Source organism: Macaca fascicularis, chromosome 8 (genome assembly GCF_037993035.2).
Source record: "Macaca fascicularis isolate 582-1 chromosome 8, T2T-MFA8v1.1".
Taxonomy (NCBI): domain Eukaryota; kingdom Metazoa; phylum Chordata; class Mammalia; order Primates; family Cercopithecidae; genus Macaca; species Macaca fascicularis.
Window position 1 is genome coordinate 18,819,017 of NC_088382.1, and position 21,213 is coordinate 18,840,229.

The 21,213-nt window shown below is 39.2% G+C and overlaps 1 protein-coding gene and 1 pseudogene across 1 annotated transcript in view; one reads left to right on the forward strand and one right to left on the reverse strand.

Annotated features, from left to right (window-relative positions):
• TUSC3 (tumor suppressor candidate 3) overlaps window positions 1-21,213 on the forward strand; it is a 435,781-nt gene that overhangs the window by 383,156 nt on the left and 31,412 nt on the right. The gene's annotated exons all lie outside the window — the stretch shown is intronic.
• Window positions 9,377-10,652, reverse strand: LOC102134997 (protein phosphatase 1A pseudogene; annotated as a pseudogene).

Sequence of the window (21,213 nt, forward strand, 5' to 3'; positions counted from 1 at the left end):
TACACTTCAGCCTGGATGACAGGAGTGAGACTATGTCTGGAAGGAGAGGAGAGGAGAGGAGAGGAGAGGAGAGGAGAGGAGTGGAGAGAGGAGGGGAGGGGGGAGGGGGGAGGGGGGGAGGAGGGGAGAGAGGAGGAGGAGGGGAGGGGGGAGGGGGAGGGGAGGGGAGGGAAAGACATTTTCTCCTAGGGATGAACAGATTTCAGAGCAATACTGATTTTATGACTACTTATCCCCGGCCTGTACTATCTGCTCACCTGTCAGCCTGCTCTGCAGAATGTAGAAATATAAAAGATGCCTTCTTAGTATTTTATGCACACTGAGACATTCATGGCACAGCTATAGTAACACCCTTTTTCAAACACAAGAAACATACAACTTGTTCTTAACCTGCTACCGTTTTCATTGTCTTCTATTGGTCTCCCTCCACACCCTAAGATTCTACAGCATGCTTCTTCTGAAAACTCCAAGCAATACGGCTAGAGACTTTTCTGGTCACTTAATCATCTATACAACAAACATTTATTGAGCTCTTATTACATGCCTGCACTGTTTTAGCTGTTATAGGAAAGGGGTCCCGATCCAGACCCCCAGAGAGGGTTCTGGAACTCACACAAGAAACAATTCAGGGTGAGTTTGTAAAGTGAAAGCAAGTTTATTAAGAAAGTAAAAGAATAAAAGAATGGCTACTCAATAGAGCACTCCCAAGGGCTGCTGGTCACCCATTTTTAGGGTTATTTCTTGATTATATGCTAAACAAGGGGTGGATTATGCATGCCTCTCCTTTTTAGACCATATACTTTAACTTCCTGATGTTGCCATGGCATTTGTAAACTGTTGTGGCACTGATGGGAGTGTAGCAGTAGGGACAACTAGAAGTCACTCTCATCGCCATCTTGGTTTTGGTGGGTTTTGACCGGCTTCTTTACTGCAACCTGTTTTATCAGGAAGGTCTTTGTGACCTGTATTTTGTGCCAACCTCTTATCTTATCCTATGACTTTGAATGCCCTACCTGTCTGGGAATGCAGCCCAGTAGGTCTCAGCCTTATTTTACTCAGTTGCTATTCAAGATGGAGTTACTCTGATTCAAACGCCTGTAACATAGCCACTGAGGAAAAACAAAACAAAACAAAACAAAAAACCTGTGAAAACTGGCAAAAGTCTTATTTTCATGGAGCATGCATTTTATGGGGCCGGGGGAAGACTGAGATAAACAAGTAACTAACTAAATAAATAAAGAGCTAAATGTAATGGAGAAAAATAAGGTAAGGAAAATAGAGGAACTTAACTGGGGTCCTGTTGCTATTTTGCAAGATGGTCAGGGATGCCACCTAAGATAGGGTGATGTTTGAGCAAGACCTAAGATAGCTGAGAGTGACTCATGTCACTCGTTAGCCCGCGCAGAGAGAACAGCGAGTGAAAGACCTTAGGGCCTGAACTTCCTGGGCATTTTTGAGTCACACATAGAGATTGTGTGGCTGGAGCAGAATAAGGACTGTGTCATGTGCTAAGAAATGCAATCAGGGGTCAGGCCTGTGGCTCACACATGTAATCCCAGCACTATGGGAGGCCAAGGCTGGCAGATCATGAGGTCAGGAGATTGAGACTATCTTGGCCAACATGGTGAAACCCCACCTGTACAAAAATTTAAAAAAATTAGCCGGGCATGGTGGCTGATGCCTGTAGTCCCAGCTACTTGGGAGGCTGAGGGAGGAGAATGGCATGAACCCGGGAGGCGGAGCTTGCAGTGAGCTGAGATCGCACCACTGCCCTCCAGTTTGGGTGACAGAGCGAGACTCGGTCTCAAAAAAATAAAAAATAAAAAAATAAATGCAATCAGGGAGGTGGCAGGTGGTGTCATTAATAAGATTCTAAGCCATTGTCAAGATTCTTGAATCTTATTCTGAGTAAAAAGTAAAGTTAGTTGAGGGTTTTGAGCAGACGAAAGACTGCTCGGACTAATCTTTTAAAAGGATTATTGTGACGGTTGTAAGGTGATAAACATGGTATAGGGATGGCAGTGGAACAGGAGATAAAACATGGAAGCAGGGAATCAGGAGGGATTTTATTAAACCAGGGGACAGGTGAGGGTGGCTTGAATGCGGAAGGAGGCAGAGCGGCACTCAAAATAGGTGGAAAAGTAGAGGGTTTGGATATGAGGAATAACAGGAGGAATCACGGATGATGGCAAGGTTTGTTTGTTTTTCTTTCTGAGCAACTGCTTGAAAAGAGTTTTCACATAACTTAAACTGACCTCGGGATGATTGCCAGAAATGAAGTAGAGTGGGACGAGGAAACAGGAATTTGGTTTTATTTATTTTTTTGAGACAGATTTTTGCCTTTGTCGCCCAGGTTGGACTGCAGTGGTGTGATCTCGGTTCACGGCAACTTCCGCCTCCAGAGCTCAAGCGATTTTCGTGCCTCAGCCTCCTGAGTAGTTGGGGCTACAGGCACAACACCATGCCTGGCTAACTTTTGTTCTTTTACTAGAGATTAAATTTCACCATGTTGACCAGGATGGTCTCGAACTCCTGACCTCAGGGGATCCACCCACCTCAGCCTCCCAAAGTGCTGGGACTACAGGAGTGAGCCACCACACCCGGCCAGGAATTTCGTTTTAGACATGCTAATTTTGAAATGTCTAGTTGATACTCGAGTGGGACTATCCAGTCCACAGTGTGTATGGGAATCTGGAGATCAGAGGAGAGGTCCAGGCAGGAGACAGAAATTTGGGAATTGTCAGTCTATATATGTATTAAAAGCCATGGAAAGTAGACGAGACCACCTCGGAAAATTGTGTAGATACAGATATGGACAGACAGACCTCAGAGGACATTTAACTCTGAGCACTTGGCAGATGAGGAGCCGTCAGCTGCAGAGACTAAGAGGCTCGGCAATGAAGCCGGAGAACTAAAAGGCAATGGCGTTCTGGAAGCCAAGCGAAATAAATGTTTTGAAAAGGAGAAGATCATCGGCTAAATCAGATGCTGCTGCTAAGTCTGGTGACGTGAGGGCTGAGTGCTTGCTCATTGGATCTGGGACTGTGAAGATTCTTGGCCACCTTATCAAGAGCGAGCGCAGTAAAGTGGCTTGGCTGGAGTTAGTTCAACAAACAACACATGAGTATTTGGAAGTAGGGAACTTACACAACTCCTGAAAAAATTGAAAAAAAATGTTCAGTTAAGATGCAAAGGGGCTGGGCACGGTGGCTCACGCCTGTACAATGCCAGCACTTTGGGAGGCCGAGGTGGGCGGATCAGGGCAACGTGGCAAAACCCCATCTCTACAAAAAATATAAAAATTAGCCAGGTGTGGTGCTGTGCTACTGTAGTCCCAGCTACTCAGGAGGCTGAGGTACGAGGATTTCTGGGGACCAGAAAGTGGAGGCTGCAGTGAGTCAAGATAGTGCCACTGCACTCCAGCCTAGGTAAGAGCAAGACCCTGTCTCAAAAAAAAAAAAAAAAAAAAAAGCAAAGGAATGAGACAGTAACTGGATGATTACAAGGGGTCAAGGGATTTAAAAAAAAAAAAAAATATATATATATATAAGTACATATTTTTGCTGTTAAAAATGATACAAGACAGGTGTCATGTAATAATGCAAGGAGGGAGGCAGAATTTCTGGGGCAGTGTCCTGGAAAGGTGAGAGGGGTGGGATCCAGAGCTCCGGTGGGGCATCTAACTCTAGGGTTTCTCACTCTCCTAATAGACTGAAAATGAACAACTGTTCTCATTTTCATGGGTCACAGTCAGGTTTTCCTGATAGTAAAGTTAGAATTATTCTAACCTGGTACAAAAAAGGACATAGTCTGCTTCTGTTCTGCTAGGAAATCCCTTTCCTTTGATGAAAATTACCTCCAATGCCACAGGAGGTGTTGGTGTCTTTTAAAGACCCAGTGCTTGAGCAATATTTAAAACACGTTATTCACATGTTCAGAATCTAACCTGAAGGGCCCGGGAATGGAGCAGGAAAACTCACTGGTGAGAAAGGAGGTCAGACAAAGGAAGTAAGCAACATCAAAAGTGCTCACCACATTCACAAGTTTGAAACGCACAATTTTGCAAGGGTTCATTTTAAGTACTTTTGCCTGTTCAAGTTTTGTTCCTGATGTGAGGGGAATAAGAGACTCAAATAAATATAAATATTCACATTGAAGTGCGTGATTTAAAAAGTCATATTAAGTCTAGCTGATAAGATCTCAAAAATATGGAATAGGGATCATTTATTACCTGTAAATACCGTCTGGCAGACTTGTATATACTCATTAATACACAATCTCCTAAATTAAGATGCAGAAAAGTCCACCGCAAAGTTGCCTGAAAATGAAGATGGGAGAAAATGTAACTCTATCCCCCAGAGACTAATAAAAATCATAACTACAGTTATTCCTGACAGTTCACAAGACGGTGTTCAACTCCCAGCTAACCACAAAGACAGGCATTTGGTGAAGATATTCAATCAATCTCATTATCCCAAGCCCTTCAGTATTTCTGAAACCTGCTGGATTTCTAAACATTTCATGGATACATTTTTACTATTTTGCTTGGAGCTTAAATCCTGAAAGCGTTTTTGGGAGATTGGTGGTATAGAGTTGAGGGGCTGTAACAGGAACAGTTTAAAGACTGCATCGATGTGTGGGGTGGCTGAGAGCATGTTTGTTGAAACTGTCATATTTGTGTGATGAAGGAGTTTCACAAATTATCTCGGAGAAGTCACTGGGCTCCATTGCTATTTTTGTTAAAACCTTTTCATTAGTCGCCTTGAGAAAAAAAAAAAAGAGAGAAATACAGAATGACATGTCCATTTTGGTATCTTGTGTTTATTCGTAAATATGATGGCTCAGTGTCTATAGATGGCTGGGTAAATTGGGGGCAGTATATGGCAGGCAACGTGATCAAACACCCAGAGAAGCATAAGGATAAAAGCACTGTGAGGGTTATGAGAGAGCTGTGCAGGGCTGGGTGTGGCAGTCCATGCAGAACGTACCCTCACTGTGCTCAGAGGGGTTCTAGAGCCACAAGAGAACCTCAAGAAATTGAGTAAACAAGGATCCTGAAGGCTAGAGTGGGGATTTTGAAATGGGAAAGAGGACTCAGAAACCATGGGGAAAAGACATGAACAGCTGCAATTAGATTTGCTTTTAGTCTCTTAGCTCTTCCTCTCAGGTTCCAAAGGCTTCACTTCCGATCAGCTGTTCTTCGAGAAGAATCTCGGACAATACTTGCATGGGAGAGCGTGTGGAGCTGGGAAGCTGCAGTGCTGTTAAACGTGACTCTTGTTCTGTTCGTGCGCTTTTGAAGACACACCACATAAGAGTAGAAGGAGGGATGACTGAGACTTTGGTTTTGGAAGATGATTCATTAAACATATTTTAATCCGCAATAGAGAGTGGTGCTGTAAGAGTCACTGGGTGAAATCCCACCCCATTATGGATATGAAGAGCCCTAAATAATTATCAGGTAATTAACACGCCTTCTTTCTTGTCTAAACATGAGATCTTAATACAAGTTTTGCTTGTCCATGGTGCTTAAGTAAATTACACTGAGATTAAGCTACTCCTGAAAGATTAATTATGAAAATTGTATATAGGAAGAAATATAAATAATTGCAAAATTTCTTTTCTTTTTTGAGACAGAGTCTTGCACTGTCGCCGGGCTGCAGTGCAGCAGTGTGATCCTGGCTCACTGCAACCTCTGCCTCCTGGGTTCAAGCGATTCTCCTGCCTCGGCTTCCCGACTAGCTAGTATTACAGGTGCACATCACCAGGCCCAGCTAATTTTTTGTATCCTCATTTTTCCTCATGCTGGACATGGCTATAATTCATCTATTGAATAAACAAACACAGGGTTAATTACTTTTTTTTTGTCCAGAAATATGTCCCTACTGGTCATATAATCCATCTGTGGCCAGTCTAAGGATCATTAATCAGATAAACAACAAAATTCGTATGTAACTCAAATGAAGCTTATCTTCTCAAAAGAAAAGCCATTTGTGTCATCAAGTACCCAGAATGTGGCTAAATGTAGCAGAAAATCACTAATTGCATTCATACTCAGTGGTCATTCCAGCAGAAAAATTTTCTTAAAAAAATCAAGAAGCATATGCAATTAGTAGGTGTATACTATGTCACCTGCAATAATTGCTGCATAAAAAGGACTTATTTTAGGTAAATGTGTGATTCAGTAAACAACTTATGGTAATACCAGCTGAAAGAAGACAGAGAATTAAATATAAGACCAAGGTCAGTGTTGATGTTCACTCCTCTCTTCTAAAAGTTTACCTTCTTAAGGTTAGTTACCTTCCTAAGGTTGGTTACCTTCTTAAGGTTGGTCATCATAACCAATGCACTAAGTGAACAGCAAGGGGTGAGTCATTTCCAAATTTCCTAAAATGTGCTTTATTAAACCAAATAGAATTTATGTTTCGGGCAATGCAATTTTGTGACAATTTTTCATCATACTTTCCAAGGAAAAAAAAAAGTAAAGCCTAATATTGCATTGAAATGCACAAATATATCTGAGTAAATGTAGTACTATCATCCTAATTAGACAGACAAGCATACATGTGACAAAAATCAATCACTTCTTTCAACATGCACTAGAACTTCTGAAATCAAAACATTTCAAATTGAAGATGAGAAAGGTCACAGTAAGCAAGGAGACCTAAAGAATTTAATATAACAATAAAATACATTTTTCTTATGTAAGGGTGAAATACAAACAAGCAGGAAATTTCAGTAGCATAAAAGGTTAAATAGATTTTTAATTTTTATGTTATATTTTACCTTAAGTTCTGGGATACATTGCTGAATATGCAGGTTTGTTAATGGGTATACATGTGCCATGGTGGTTTGCTGTACCTATTAACCTGTCATCTAGGTTTTAAGCCCTGCATGCATTAGATATTTGTCCTAATGCTCTCCCTCCCCCTTTTCCCCCACCCACTGACAGGCCCTGGTGATGTTCCCCTCCCTGTGTCCATGTTGTTCAGCTCCTACTTATGAGTGAGAACATGCATTGTTTGGTTTTCTGTTCCTGTGTTAGTTTGCTGAGAATAATGGCTTCCAGTTTCATCCATAACCCTGCAAAGGACATGAACTCATTCTTTTTTATGGCTGCATAGTATTCCATGGTGTATATGTGCCACATTTTCTTTATCCAGTCTATCATTGATGGGCATTTGAGTTGGTTCCAAGTCTTTGCTATTGTAAATAGTGCTGCAGTAAACATAAGTGTGCATGTGTCTTTATAGTAGCATGATTTATAATCCTTTGGATATATATTCAGTAATGGGATTGCTGGGTCAAATGATATTTCTCATTCTAGATCCTTGAGGAATTACCACACTATCTTCCACAGTGGTTGAACTAATGTATACTCCCACCAACAGTGTAAAAGTGTTCCTGTTTCTCCACATCCTCTCCAGCATCTGTTGTTTCCTGACTTTTTAATGATCGCCATTCTAACTGGTATGAGATGGTTAAATAGATTTTTTAAAATGTTTGCACTGTTTACTCTGCTTATAGTTTCTTTTGCTGTGCAGAAGCTCTTTAGTTTCATTATATCCTACTTGTCAATTTTTGTTTTATTTACAATTGCTTTTGAGAACTGAGTCATAAATTATATCTTAAGGCTGATGTCCTGACTGGTGTTTTTTTAGGTTTTCTTCTATGATTGTTATAGTTTGAGGTCTTACATTTAAATTTTTCATTCATCTTGAGATAAGTTTTGTATGTGGTGAGAGGTTGGGGTTCTTCTTCTTCTTCTTCTGCATATGGCTAGCCATCTATTCCAACACCATTTATTGAATAGAGAGTACTTTCCTCACTGTTTGTTTTTGCTGATTCTGTCAAAGATCAGATGGCTATAGGTACACAGCTTTGTTACTGAGTTCTCTATTCTGTTCCATTTGTCTATGTGTCTGCCTTTGTACCAGTACCATGCGGTTTTGATTACTATAGCCTAATAGTATGCTTTGAGGTTGGGTAGTGTGATGCCTCCAACTTTGCTCTTTTTGCTTAGGATTGCTTTGGCTATGTTGATTCTTCTTTGGTTCTACGTGAATTTTAGAATAGTTTTTTTTCTTCTAATTCTGTGAAGAATGACATTGGTAGTTGGATAGGAATGACACTGAATTTGTAGATTGCTTTGGGCAGTATGGCCATTTTAACAATATTGATTCTTCCAGTCATGAGCATGGAATGTTTTTTATTTGTTTGTGTCATCTGTAGTTTCTTTTGACAGTGTTTTCTAGTTCTCCTTGTAGAAATCTTTCACCTCCTTGGTTAGATGTATTCCTAGGTAATTTGTTTTTGTGTGTGTGGCAATTGCAAATGAGAGTGTGTTCTTGATTTGGCTCTGAGCTTGAATGTTATTGGTGTATGGAAATGCTCTGATTTTCGTACACTGTTTTGTATCTGAAACTTTACTGAAGTTGTTTATCAGGTTCCAGGAGCCTTTTGGTGGAGACTTCAGGGTTTTCTAGGGTATATAATCATTAAGTCTGCAAAGGGAGATAATTTGACTTCTTCTTTCCTATTAGGGTGCCTTTTATTTCTTTATCTTGCCTGATTACCTTGGCAAAGGCTTCCAGTACTATGTTGTATAAAAGTGGTTGAGAGTGGGTATCTTTGTCTTGCTGTAGTTCTTAGGAAAATGCATTCAGCTTTTGCCTGTTTGGTATGATGTTGGCTCTGAGTTTGTCATAAACGGATCTTATTATTTTGACGTATGTTCCTTTGATTCCTAGTTTGTTGATGGTTTATTATGAAAGGATGTTGGATTTTATCAAAAGCCCTTTCTGTGCCTATTGAAATGATCATGTGATTTTTGTTTTCAATTCTGTTTATGTGACAAATTTATTGATTTGCATGTGTTGAACCAACTTTGCACCCCAGGAATGAAGCCTACTTGATCACGGTGAATTAACTTTCTGATGTGCCACTGGATTCAGTTTGCTAGGATTTTTACATCTATTTTCATAATGGATATTGGCCTGTGGTTTTCCTTTTTTGTTGTGTCCTGTGAGATTTTTGTTTCAGGGTGAAGCTGGCTTGATAGAATGAGTTAGGGAGGACTCCGTCCTCCTAGATTTTTTTGGAATCGTTTCAGTAGAATTAGTACCAGCTGGTACTACCTAGAGGATCAAGGTATGTTTGAATTATGGTTTGAAATCACGTTTACATGTCAAATTTACAAAAAAAAAAAAATCAGTTCTGAGCCAGAAGTTGTACTACTGAAGTTCTCTGGTGTAATCATTCTCACCCATGTCATATCCCCTTCCTTAAAGTTGAGGACAGATGTTAGAATTTCAACAAAGCTGAGCTGTCCTCAACTTTGGAGGTGAAGGTAAATTCCATGGCTAGATGAGCAGTTTTAGCACATAGCATCATTTGATGTGGAGTCAGTGTCATCATTTTTATGAGGATTCAGTCTTTTATAAATGGCTTCAATAACATTCTGCTTATTTGCCATTTCACTCCCAGGTGGCAGGCTGGGGATTTTCTCATTGGCTAATGTGTACATCACATGGACTAAGTCAGGGACACCTTCCCCCTGCTTCTTTATGATTTCTGCTACTCTGCATTCCAGGTACCTGTCCAACTCTGCCTCCTTCTTCGCTGTTTCTGCTGATACTTTGGGTGCACTTGGAAAACAGATCAAAATCGCACTCATGTTGTCTCGACTTCCCTTGTATAAACAGGTGTCGACTACTTCATTGCAAACTTTCTCAGGATCATCAGTGACTTCAAGTCTGGATCTTAAAAAACCACAGAGCTCTTCATTTCTTATAACATCCCAGATATCATCACATGCAAGGATAGTGAACTGATCATCTTCTTCAGGTCTTTCAATATCATGGACTTCAGGCTCTGGTGAGACAAGCTGCTCAGTAGGACCTTTCCCATGGATACATTTGTAATCAAAATCCCCAAGGGCTATCGATACAGCCAGAGAGCCTTTCACATGCTGAGTCATTACAGAGCCACCTGCATTCTGAATTCATTCTTTTTCCAGCAGATTTGCAATTTGTGAAGAAATGAACTTTCTGTTCCTACAAAGTAAACTTCTAGAGTCTCTACAGTTGGTGAAATAAGCATGTTGGGGAGAAAGTAAGACACTTACAGCTGTTGACCCACTTCTATCTGCACCATCTTTCTTCTCTAACATAACTCTCATGTGCTCATCAATCTCCAGGAAACCTGTTCTGATTCCATTCTTTACATTTTTCACAGAAGGGGCTCCTGCAGACCCTTTAAAACCCTGGTTATTGGCGATGTGATCTAACAAATGCTCACAGCAGTATTTGGCAACCTAAGAACCATGATGCCCGTCCTACACAGCAAAGAATGACCATGTTTCAAGTCTAGTTGGCAAAGCAATCACAGCCCTATGTGCATCCTCCATTTCAATACGCCAACCTTGCATGCTGCTTAGCTCATATCGCAACTCATTACCCCGCCCCTAGGCATTATGCTCTTCCATCTTTGTTTGTCTAAAAATGCTCCCATTATGTCATAATCCTCTAGGACTGTATTAAAAAGTCAAAAACAACAACAAAACCCTAAAAAGTAAAACAACAACAACGACAACAAAAAAACAAGGCTGTGGAGGCAGGGAATGCTTATACATTGTTGGTGGGAATGTAAATTGATTCAGCCACTGTGGAAGGCAAAGAAATTAAAACTTTTAATGTCTCAAAGAACATAAAACAGAACTACCATTCGACCCAGAAATCCCACTACTGAGTATGTATCCAAAAGAAAACAAATCGTTCTACCAAGAAGACATATACTTTTATATTCATAACAGTGCTGTTTACTATAGCACCATAATCAACCTAGATGCCCATCCGTGGTGCATTGGATAAAGAAAATGTGGTACATATACATGTTGGTCTACTAAACACCATATAAAAGAACAAAAGTATGTCCTTTGCAGCAATTTGGATGCAGCTGGAGGCCATTATCCCAAGCAAATTAACACAGAAAGAGAAAAACAAATACTGCATGTTCTCACGTATAAGTGGGAGCTAAACATTGAGAACTCATGAACATAAATATGGCAACAATAGACGTTGGGGACTAACAGAATGTAGATAGAGGAGGGAAAGCAAGAGTTGCAAACCTAACTTTTGGATACTACGTTCTATATCTGGGAGACAGAGCATTTGCATCCCCAACCTTAGCATCATGTGATATAACCATGTAACATACCCGCATATGGATCTATTGAATCTAAAATGAAAGTTGAAATTATTTTTAAAAACTTTATACTAGTATGATTTTAAAGCATCCTACATATACTAGCTTTTGAACATATGATTAAAATACCCATATCATTTTATTGTAGAGATTAGGGAAGCTTTATTTTCTGACCAGTATTAGAAAAGATTTGAGTAACAATTACCTACAATCTTTATGCAAACTTCTTTCACCTGGTATAATATGTTCCTTAAGAAACTTAAGAACATTTCAAAGACTTTTTGTTTCAAATATTGGTTATTATTTTAATACTAAATTTTATTCTAATATATTAAACATAAAAAGAATATGACTGTTTTAAAAAATGCTATTTCCAGAACACTAGGGGATAAAATGATACATTTACTTCTGTAACCCTTTCTTAATATTCCTTTGTATTTTATTACTATCAGTGAGAGTTTTTGAATTGGACAAAAAAAGCTTCAGGGGTTAGAAAAGTTCTGTCAATATATACCTCTCGTTGGCCAATTCTGCTTCTAGCCTTTTAATGAGACTGTGGAGAATTATTCTCTTACTGAACGTCTTTCCCTACTCTCAGACCTGCCATCATTACATCTTACATGAAGCTAAGAACATGGAAGACAGAAGTAGCCCAAGAGTAACTTTTATAGTTCCCAGGAGTAAGAGTGCCAGAGATGTAGCTGGGAACTTGCCCAATGGCTTCTCCATTTTTGACAATTGCTAGGCTCAGGTGTCAGTCAGTGTTAGCTTTGGCCTGCTGCCACCCAAGAAATTCTGCCTCATTCTGAGCTCTTTGTCACCCGGGTTACTAATTGTGCTTTCAGGGATTCTAAAGCTCCTCAACCTATACCGGTTGTCTGTTTTTTTAAAAAAAGATAACATGTATTTAGAGACTACAAACAAATTATACACATACACACATATAATTAAGATATATATAATTATAGCTATTTTGTATAATATACACAATAGTGCCCCTGTAGCTAAACCCAAGTTTGGCTGCTTACTGCTTGAAAGGCAAAACTCAAGAGACAAGGGTTGGTGGGAGGAAAAGCAGGTTTATTTAGAAAGCCAGCCAACCCAGATGATGGCAGATTATCATGCTAAAGTACCATCTTAAGTCATTCCAAATTTTTGGCTCTTTTTACATCAAGGGCAGGAGGAAGATGGAGGACTTGGGGCAAGAGGTAACTGATGACTGTAGGTATCTGGGCAGCAGCAAGGGTGAGAGGATGTTGGGAATTTCTTTTCCTGGTTAGGTCACAGTGTTTCCATAAATCTTTAACAAAACATAGTTGCTTGTGTGTACTTTTCCTTTAAACTCAGTGTTCTTTCTGAAAAACTACATGATTGCGGTTTTTGTATATGATCTCAGTGCTCTATAATTATCCTTGCCTATGTGTGGGAATAGGTAAAGGTCTCTTAAACAAAAATGAAGTTAGTTATGTTGGTTTTTGCTGCTTTGGTGTTATACCTATTTGAGGTGGATACATTCCAAGTCCCCGTAGACACCTGAAACTGTAGATTGTATCTAGTCCTATATGTGTTGTTTTTCCTATACATACATACTTACAAGAAAGTCTAATTTATAAATTAGGCACAGTAAGAGATTAGCAGGAACAATAATAAAACGGAATAATTGTAACAATATGCTGTAATAAAAGTTTTATGAATGTATTTTCTGTCTCTCAAAATACCTGATTGTACTGTATTCACCTATTTTCAGTGACCAAGGGTAACCCAAACCATAGCAAATGCAACCATGGGTAAGAAGAACTACTGTAACTGTATTACTTAACAGTTCTCAACATTTGGCTTTCTTCTCACTTGGCAATGCCAGACTTCTCCTTGCCTTAAGGAAAACATTCAATCCTATATCCCTCCTATTTTTTAAAATCCTAATACTTTTCAAACTCTAATATGCATACAAATTACCTGGAGAAAACACCTTGTTAAACCTCCTAGTTAAAATGCAAATTCCAATTTAATAGTTCCGGAATAGACAGAGATTCTGAGTTTCTTACATGCTATATCATTCTATGCTGCTGGTCCAGGGATCACACTTTTGGTAACAAGCCTTAAACAGTGGTTCTCATAGTGTGCCTTGGACCAGCACCAGAAGCATCATCTGCAGACTTGGGGGACATGTACATTCTCAGGTCCTACCCCAGACCTATTGAATCAGAAATTTTGGAGGTGGGGCTCAGAAATCCACGTTGTAATAGGTCATTAAGGTGATTATGCTGCCCTTTGTAGCTAAAGAACCCCTGGCTTAGAGTATTGCATGTTAAAGTATTTCCTCCATGCCAATTCATTATACACAAGATGTTGAATACTCTGGTGAAGAAAATCAAGGCTAGGAATGGTGGCTTCTGTCTATAATCTCTGCACTTTAGGAAGCTAAGGTGGGAGGATCACTTGAGCCCAGGAGTTTGAGAGCAGCCTGGGCAACATAGGTAGATGTTGTCTCTACAAATAATAAAAAACTTAGCTGGGTGTAGTGGCACATGCCTGTGGTCCCAGCTACTTGGGAGGCTGAGGTGGGAGGATCACTTGAGCCCAGGAGGTCAAGACTGCAATGAGCTATGATGGCACTACTACACTCCAGGCTGGGTAACAGAGCAAGATCCTATCTTGGTGGGGGGCCTGGGAGGAGGCAGAAATCAAAATATTTTATCCCCAAATATATATCTTTGACGTATTTTGAGATGGCTGCCACATGGCCAGCAGACTGAAGTTGCCCTGCAAAGCTGTCTTTTGTGGGGGAAATTTGCATCTGTTGAGAATCTCCATTAAGACCACCAGGTCTTCCACTGTCCAAATATAGGAAAGATGAGCTGAGAATCTGACATAAAGATCCAAAACATGTACCAGGATATACACCTACAGAGTCATCTTAGACAGGACCACTGACACCAGGGAAGCAGGGCACATCCAGGCAATGCTGGGTGAGTAGGCAGATGTGATCACCTGGAGCTTATAGACATTCTCCTTTGATTACTTCCAGTTTCTCAGCTAAATAAGAAGCAAGATCATCAGCAAAGAGTGAGGAAAGGAAAAAAAAATGGGTATGAGAAAATCATTTAGGAGACAAGAAGTGTGAACATGCTTGCAAAATGTCACATGGTTGTCTTGTAGCATTTAAGGACCCATTGTTGGTGTTAATGCTATTGATTATGGTAAGCAAATGAAGCTAACAAACAGCTCCCAAATCTCAGAGACATAATAAAGTGGAGGCTTTTTGTTTTCCTCTCTGTTGTCACATTCCAAAGAGGTTTAGGGGTAACAGTTGCTCTTCACATAGTCAAGTGTCTACATCAAGTGTCTATAACTAACTACATCCCCTCCACACCCTACTCTTAACTTCGAAGTCCACCAAAATTCCTTCACGATCATAAAAGAAAGAACCAGACAATTCCACAGATGTTTAGGAGTCAAGCCCGGGGGTAGTTGCCATCATTTCTGCTGACATTTCACTGACCAGAAATCAGTCCCAGGGCTTCAGCCAGCTGTCAAGGAGACTGGAAAAAGGAGTCAAGCTTTATTTGCAGAGAGTTGGATCCAACCAGAACTGGGGGTCTGCAGAACAGGCACAAAGAAGCAAGTGAAAGGCAAGGAATTAGTGGATATGAGCGACCAGGTGAATATCAAAATTGACCTATGAATTCAATTTGGAAAAGGCAAATAAGGAGAGGGGTGAAGGAAGTGAATAGGTGGCAGGATAAATTGACTTTTTAAATTTTAAAGCTTATAGTGCCTTGATAATATAGTAAAGGTGAAAAGAACCCTCTGGGGCTAAATTATGTTTTTAAGTTTCCTTGAGGGCTGTCACATTTGTCTGAGTAGCAAAAGCCTGTATAAAATAGCCGAGCCAGTTCTCCAGTCACTGATTCTTGCAAGATTAAAAATAGAAAAGAAAAAAAAAAACAGTAATAGGTATTTGAAGAACAGAGGATTTTATGTTCTCTTTGATGATGATCAATTAAAATATTTTGCCCATGGTTTCTCATTGACTTAATTTGCATTCCTTTTATTCTCCAAAGAAATAGGACACACGATGCAAGACTACTTTTATTGGTTTTCTTGTCAAGGTTTTGGGGACATCCAACTTAGATGAGAAGTTTTAATTGTATTGTCAGCAGGCATTAAAGTGCATCTTAAGTTGAAACGTATTTGCTGCCATGAATATAAATCCTAGAAACAAACAAGTACTCAATGTAAAATTATCTGTTTCTACAGCTAGAGGATTGTAGACTGAAAAGTTCAAAAGAATCACAAATAGAAAATATTTAGAAGGTGTTATAGGTGACATTCAGGAGGTTGTCTGTGTACGTTCTGTTTCTATGGGAGTCAAAATATGAAAGTGTACACGTCGATACAACTACTAGGAGCATAATTTTGAAAAAATAGTTTTGATTTGAATATATCTATTTTCCTATGAAAGAAATAGTCACAAAGATAGCAATAGGTAGATATACACTTGCTACTGCTGTAAAAATATGGCCGTGGTTGCAACCAATTAGGTCACAGGTTTCATCCACCTTAATTAATTTCTCACTGAGCAAATACATGTACTCCTGGCCATCTGCACTCAATGGCTGCCACTGGTCCCAAAAAAGGCAGCCTATTAAGGGTGGAGGACAGTGGGTGTTTGGATAACTCCCGATAGTGGAAAATGGACAGAAACCTACTGTGAATAGTACATGAGTGTAGACCTTTTCAACATGATATGCCTTATTCCATTGATTCCAATAGCTCACAGAATGTAACATATAGCATGATTTTATACAACACTAAGGAAAAAATGGGCTGGGTGTGGTGGTTCACACCTGTAATTCTGGGACTTTGGGAGGCCAAGGAGGGCAGATCGCAAGTCAAGAGTTCAAGACCAGCCTGGCCAATGTGGCGAAACCTCATCTCTACTAAAAATATAAAAATCAGCCAGGTGTGGTGGCACGTGACTGTAGTCCCAGCTACTCGGGAGGCTGAGGCACAAGAATTGCTTGAACCTGGGAAGCAGAGGTTGCAGTGAGCTGAGATTGCACCACTGCACTCCAGCCTGGACAACAGAGCAAGACCATGTCTCAAAAAAGATAAAAAAAATAAAAAAGAAAAAAATGCTGCCATTGATCCAGAACACAATGCTCTTTTATCACTGGGGATTTACATTTTATATTTGCTGGAGGATTTCACTTAGATGTAGACACTGTGTAATCAGCGAAATAAAATACAGTGGAACTAGATGGATTAAAATCTTTCTGAAATTTCTTCCAATTGAAAATCTGACTCCCTTGAAATAACTTTCAACTCAAGGCAGCTGAGTCCTCTGTACCATTAAGAGTATTGGTGATGCAGCATTTCCTAAAAAAAAAAAAAAAAAAAAGGCACACCTGTCTCTGCTGTCTTTGGGGTTTTCTTCAAAGCTTCTAACACCATCCTGTAAGTTCTGATACTGGATCTTTCCTGAGTTTACTAGAAAGTATGAGGTAATCATAACCGCCTTACAACTTGCTGGCAGCAATGGGAAGATACTGTAAATTTTAAGGCACATTTTATTTTAGAATAAAAATGATATGAAATGTTAAGACTGTATATGATTCTAAGAAATGTATCATTTTTATATTTTAATCTATAAAATATAATGTGGGAAAATGGAATCATTTTAACTCAACAAGTTTGCATTGAGCTCCTTCTGTCTTTACACTCTTGGGATAGATCAAGATAGCTTATTAACCCTCATGTGAAAGAGGGTTTTTTTTTAGCCAGTCAGTGTTATTCTTCATTCATTCAGTCTTAGTGCTAACCATCAAAGTATTATGTTGAGGCAGTAGGATGAAGTGAAGATCACAGTCTTCACAGCCAGTCTGCCTGAGTCTAAAATCGAGCTCCACCATTACTAAGTTTGTGACATTGAGCAAGTCACTTCACCTCTGTGTGTGTGTTTCTTCAAAATGACAGTATCTACCTCACTGGGTAATTGTGAGGACTCAACAAGCTAATACCCGTTAAATACTTAGAACAGTGCCTGGATGTAGAGTTCTTCTATATTATTTATCTATATCTTGAGAACTTCGTTTAAAGAGTTTAGACATTGTTGTGATGCAGTCTCACATAGCATCAGCAGGTGTCACCTACCAGAATAAAGAGAGTAAGAACTCAATTTAATGTTTAACTTACCTGTAGTTATATTCAGTCTTTCTGTGACTGAGTGTATGTGTGTGTGTGGTCTTCCTACTAAGTTCCATGATAAAAACAGTAACAATATCTTTTTTTTCTAGAAGGAGGAAGACATAAGCCCACCAAAACAAATGTATATTTTTGTATTACCTGAGTCCTTGCAGGAAGAAAATCATATTTGAATATGAGTAGCTAATAGAGAAGTGAGGGAGATGCAGTTTTCAACCTACTAAGATGTAAATGTAGATGCCTCATTTTAAGCTACTCCAATGCAATGCATTGTCAATATGTATACATTTGCTTCAACAATTAGTTGATTTTCTAGGAATTTTGTGCTACTGCACTTTAGGTGATTGAATTTGCTTAAGTTCACAAATATCTCTTTGCTCAGGAGTTGAATGAAATATATACATTCATGTTCACACACAAGTATCCACATAATATTAGTCTTTTATGTTTGTTTCTATTATCCAACGAGTTGCCTCACTCAGAGTTTTTCTTTTGCGCAAATGAAAAATTTCAGCTGACCTGTGGACTTAGAGATTTATCAACATTAAATATTTGATAGGAAAATACATGAAACAAGATACACAGAGACACAAATTAAATGCTTTTAAAGTTATAAGTAATGAGATATAAGTAATAAGACAATGTAGTAAACAAGTAATGAAATACCAATAATGAGACAACGTACTGTAATAAAGTGTATTAATTGAAGAATAAACTGCTAGTAAATAGTACATAAAAATGTTAGAAGGCAAGTGACTGCAAGATTTCAAGGAAGGTATTGCACGAGGTGGATCTGCAAGATAGACAGACTATTAATAGAGATAGAGGAAGGGAATTCTAATGGTAAGAGCAGGAGCAAATCTATAGACATAATCATGGAAGGTTCTTGGGGGGTGCATACAGAAAGATAGTAGGAAATCAGCATCCTGAGTCAGATGGAGTCCCTAGGGAACATAATAAGTGCTATTTAGTCTTAAAAACTGAGTCAGATTTGCAGACTTTTAAGAAGTAGATGTGCTTTCATTGCATACAGTAGACTATTAGGAGTTATTAAAAATTCTTCAATGGGTCAGGAATAGGATAAAGCTCAAGCCAAAACAATATGTCGGAGAAATTCATGCAGAGAAAGGAGAGACACAGGAAGAGTAACTAGACCTGGAAACAGAAGCATCTCTCAGCGATCTCTGCAGGGCAATCTTTACCTATTCCCAGGGCAAACGTTAGACAGAGCTCTGACTTTCTAATGTTCTGCAAATACCATCTCTTATGGCATTCTGTCTCTCATTTTCTTGTCCTTTGAACAATGAGTTCAAATCTCTTGATTCAGATAAATTACATTTTAGTCCCTTATTAAAGAACTTGCAGACAGTATCACTAAATGTTTTCTAAAGGTGAGTACTACAAATTACAGAATTTCAAAGTTGGCATTGTTTCCAGGGAAAAATTCCAGAATAAATTATCACATAGAGCAATTAATACAGTAGAAGTTCTCTTTAATTGTCAACATGGGCCCATAAATAGCAATTCATGGGATACACCTAATTGCTTTCTCTGGCAGGGTTGTCAGAAGGAGGAAGAGGTACTAGATATACTGAATCCAAATTTCAGTGAGGCAGTTTACCCAGTGTAGTGTATGAGCATTCAACATGGATGGCAGTTAAGATGGATGACCCTCTTTCCCCAGTTAGCAACAGTCTTTGAATAAATGGAACCTGGAGGGAGGTTTAGGAGCTTCTCTAAGGCTCTGTCTTCGGCTGTGCCTTTGTTAATGAGTCTGATTCCTAAATTATCTCAAGAGATTTAGACAGTGAAGAGAATTGGAGATGAGTTTTCAGAGGGGATAGTGGAAAGGCTCCTTCTTTGATTTGGGCCATGCATTGCACAAGTGTAAGCTGTGAATATTAGAATACTGAGGAAACAATGGAAGGGGTGGCAATGTATGCATTTTCACTATTCTTCTGAGAACAAATTCCAAATGTAGGCCATTCGTTAATAATTCTGATAGTAAAATGCTTGACAATATATTAAGAACAAATATATTATGGGACAAGAAAGATACCTGAAGCATCGTGGCATAGGTGACTACCAGCAATGAGGATTGCTGACTCTTCTATCCCTGGGATTTTCTGGACTTTATTGGGTCAACCTGTTCGAAGACTTAATTCGCATGATGATTTTGCCCAAACCACCAGTTCATTCAGTACAAGCTTTTAGGGAAAGGTTTTTAACTACATTTTTGTTTTTAGTACTGGGAACTTAAGACATTCACATGCCCTCAAATTAGAGCTTTCCCAACAATCAAAAAGCCCTCACAGAGAAGCAGCATGTTTTGACACCCACCACGTAATTCAGTGTCATTCAAATGATATGATGTAAGTAACTTACAATCACAGTTTAGACCAAGTATGTGTTGATAACAGCATTGGGGTTTATAGCGCCTAGCAGAACCAGCTCTCCAATGTTTCACATGAAGGAGAAAAAGTAACTTCATTATTTCTATTTTTGCCACTCCAAAATGTCCTTCCTTTATTTTGTTGCAGAATAAAATATAAGATGTGAAGGCCAGAAACTGAAATTACTGATTAGTAATTTGGAACTTGCTTTTAAAACAATCATGTTAACTCCAGCAATAATTTCCATACAATCTTGTCATTATCTAAAAGGGACTCTCAGTCGCTGCAGACTACTCCTATTAATGAAGTCACCAATGACGTTGCTCTTTTTTGAAAACTCAGGTAGGCTTTTCTCTGTGATTTGAAAGCATGAGGTAGTGAAGTAAGCACAGCTGTGAAACTGTCAATCCATATTTAGGTTCTTCATGGTATGTGGTGACTGTCCCACTTAACTCTCTCCACCACCTTAGAACTTTGATTTCTGAACAACCAGAGAAGAAAGAAATCAAGACTTGAAATGCACGTGCCCATAGGGTAACTATGTGGTACCCTTAAGCAAACATATAAAACAAATGTGGTTTGGCTCCATCTCCACCTAAATCTCATCTTGAATTGTACTTCCTGTAATCCCCATGTGTTGTAGGAGGGACCTGGTGGGAGGTAATTGAATCGTGGGGGTGGTTACCTCCATGTTGTTCTCGTGATACTGAATTCTCATGAGATCCGATGGTTTTATAAGGGGGTTTCCCCTCCACCTCTGCTCTGCACTTCATGCTACCATGATGTGAAGAAGGATATGTTTGCTTCCCCTTCCACCATGATTGTAGGTTTCCTGAGGCCTCCCAAGCCCTGCAGAACTGTGAGTCAATTAAACCTCTTTCTTTTATAAATTACCCTGTCTTGGGTATGTCTTTATTAGCAGCTTGAGAACAGACTAATACACAAGTGTTGATCCTACTAAAGATCTTGTCCCCAAACTATGTGTCACGATATTCTTCTAAGGAACTCCACCTATAGTGCTAAAGTGAATTGGGGAAAGATAACAGGAAGAGAAACCCCACAGACTTCAGTGGTCCCAGAGTCAGGTCAAAAGCCCCTGACTTATACTGGTGACTATAGGAATGGATAAAAGGTGGAAGGTGGGGAGACTGTGATGAAGGAGAGAAAGGAAGAACAACTAGCAGTCAAGGTGAAAATAAAATTTCAGGTTTAAATTCTAGGACCTTGGAGAAGAGCAGAGGTAAGATTAGACGAGTTGAATCTGAAGTGGAAATACTGAGATTATTAAGATATTCTTTCAGGGGATGATGTCAAGACAAACTTTTAAAAGTTTTCCATTCTCAGTTGAAACATTAAGAAAAAATTGACACATGATAGTCATCATTCTTTTTTAGTGATGGAGAGAGCA